Genomic DNA, 3244 nt, shown 5'->3' with positions numbered 1-3244 from the left:
CCCCCCCCCCCCCCCCCATCATGTCTTTTCCACCAACAATTTTTATTTTTTTATTTTTTAGAAAAGTGGTAAAAATTGTGGACATTGTGACGTGATGCATGGGCATGATAATAGAAACAATGCCAGCAGTGACTTAATATATATCTTTATATAAGTTTACAGATAGATCATGAACAGAAGATGTAATAACTATACGTAGAATATTGTAAATAGTGTATGGACTATTGAAAGATGTCTACAAATTTATTAATAGCTCTATAAAGTGTAAGGTATAAAGTATTAACAATAATGAAAAGTCTGCAACTTATTGTTTGTTGTATAGTGTGCCTACAGATACAGCTGTCAGAAATTCAGAATTTCTGAAAGTTCTTTTTCTTTCCCTTTCAAACTTGGCACTAGTATTGTATGTTTCCCCTAGTACTGTATACCACATCCTCGATATTCAAGGGTTACGCCCGTTTTCGCTCCCTGCACCCCTGGAATATGTCATTGCAAAATCGAAGGCTCAGTGTGAGCCACCCTTGATGATGACACGCGAGACTAGTTTTATCCTTTAATGTACATCGAAAGAATTTCGCGGTCGCGTAACGGTACACTTTGCTGGCTTTGAAGTCGGGTGTGGCTTCTCTGTAATCTTCAAAGAACATTTATCAGCCTATAATTAAACATAGGACGAAATTAACACTTAATCAAAGGGCTTCTAATTTTAGGTATGTTACATAGTTTAGATGTTCTGTTCCTCTTCAATAGTTGATAACTGTTAAATAAGAGTAGTAGTACTGTAGTCGGATTACTGTCGTTACCATAGTGTTTTGGTATTAAGTAACTGCTACAGATATTATATGAAATGTTAAGCTTATTTTCTTGTTTAATGAGACAAGTTTTTCTATATTGTCTCCCATTACACTGACCTCTGCCAGTATGAGAGCATGATTAATGAGAAAATTGCAGCACCACTGTACAAATAAGATTGAAAATGACATATAATAAAAACAAGTGAACTGTTTTTATAGTGTTTGTGAAGTAACTTCAACTCTAATTGATGACCACAGAAGACCAAGACCATCCCTGCTACAATATATACAGATTGATTGATTATTTACATATACCTTATTATTAAATGCAAAATCTATCTTAAGCCTATTAGTTTTGATAGAAAATGAATAAACATTTTATGGTCTCAAAACTGCTATCCGATTAAAGCGATGACAATGAACTCCTTGTAGACGCATAAAACAAAAACATATTAAAATAAAAATGGTGTTCGCCTGAGTTAAGTTCTTGAAACTAGCGAACGGGAGACAGGCCAACGTCTCCACAACAGTTGGGTAATTGTTTATAATACCTGGTACACTTTGAATTCAGTATGTGCATACATTGAATGGGCAGTTGTTTGGTGGTTCTCTTGAGGCAAAAGTACCGTTTCTGCAAGTGTCTGAAACAGGGCCGTATGCTTGAGAAAATGCCCAGCAGTATCCGGGAATTCATCTAGCTAGCCAAGCCAAGTGTTCGCTTAGTATACACTGCGAACACTTGGCTAACGAAGATGCACAGCGACCCGGTTTGCTGTTATTACAGTTTATTTTAACAGGTGTACCAATGAAGGCCGGAGACACCTCCCGATTTGAACTGAATGCATTTACCCTCACTGGGTTGGTCTCCAGCTCTTACAGCGTACATAATGTAATGATTCGGCATGATTGTGACGTCACTTCTTCGTCGGAGTTCTATCAGAATGAGACGCTCTCTGGACACTGTTATCTAACAGTGTTTTGATTTACATAGTATCTAATGTTTAACGGTAATCTGCTTCAATATGCGTCACCATATATAATGTGTTAACCAAAAGAGAGCCGATGAAGCCCATGTAGAGTATAGTAGATCTACGTTAACAAAAAAAAACAATTTCTGTCGGGGTATGTACATTCGGAAAATGTTCACGGTGTCTGACACTCAATTAATTGCAATGGAAAGCCGGTCATATGCCTGCTGCAGTCATGCTTTCTTGAAAAAGAAGGCAAAGAGCGTGCCGTTATGTCTGGCTGAAGCCCAAAAAAATCCTCTGGATCCGCATATATTTTCTCATTATTTTATTTTTTTCTTATGTGGAACAATACATATTATATTGTTCTAATTTGTAAATTTGTTTCAAGAAATACTTTCAATTCATTATTTGTAACTATATATAACAGTTCATTAATTCTACATTTTGCTGTAAAGCAATATTAGTAATAAAATAAAAGGTTAAAATGTGCTTGCAGAGGCTTTTAAAGCTTTCTATTGCCTTCGATTATTTTATACTAAACTGTTCATTACAGTTATTCTCAACAAGACGATATTTAGCCAGATTTTCCTCTGGTCCTAACACCAGACTTAGACATTTTGACAGAGGAAACTCGGGCTTGACAATATTATGCTGTATGTTTTTGTATGTCCTGCGGAACAAATAAATGCTGACATTATAATCTCACAAATGGTTGTTTATTTGTTGTTTCGTTTTCAGTCGATACTGCATTAGTCAACGATAATTACTGGTTTTGAACCCGAGCTACATGTACATCTGACACATGTCCGACTATTCAGTTGCTCTATATCATTTGTCATTCTGTAGTGAATATATACATATATGTATATTTATCAATAATACATTCTATTAAATTCGTAAAAACCAGCAATTTACTGCACATAGTGACATACAAAGTTTCCATCCGCTCGCAAGATGGAGTTCAGCCTTTGTACCGCACGGTGCTTTTGGTAGTGTATGACAAATAAAGGAATCTTGGTTTCATTTAATGGCTTCTAATAAGAGCGTAGCTCTCGGGCGCCGAAGGGCCCGAGCGAAGCTCTTTAATGGTAACACATGCGTGCGTAAACAGAGTTGCTTCCCCTTTCTACACTTTGCCTATAATTTTTTTCCTCCGGAAGTAGACCTCCAATGGGGAAAACGAAGTGTATCCTTGAAGCAAAGACAATTGTGTTTTAAAACATGCATGAACATCTTCATATAGTGAAAGCAATCTTCATTTTTTATTACTTTTTTTAGATAAAAACTAATATACATTCTGAATGAAAAAAGTCCATCAAATACAATGTGATACAAACAGGCATGAAACCATTCGTCACATCTCGGCAGAGTCAGTACCAACAGCAATGGCATGAAACTTCGTTCAGAGATTATCATACTATGACGTCACAAACACGTCACACTCCATCGGCCTTCATTGATTATTTTCGGAAGGATGAA

The sequence above is a fragment of the Mizuhopecten yessoensis genome, unplaced genomic scaffold (assembly GCF_002113885.1).
Source record: "Mizuhopecten yessoensis strain PY_sf001 unplaced genomic scaffold, ASM211388v2 scaffold3575, whole genome shotgun sequence".
In the NCBI taxonomy this organism is placed as follows: Eukaryota; Metazoa; Mollusca; class Bivalvia; order Pectinida; family Pectinidae; genus Mizuhopecten; species Mizuhopecten yessoensis.
The sequence above is the reverse complement of the archived record's forward strand: the minus strand, read 5'-3'. Positions refer to the sequence as shown.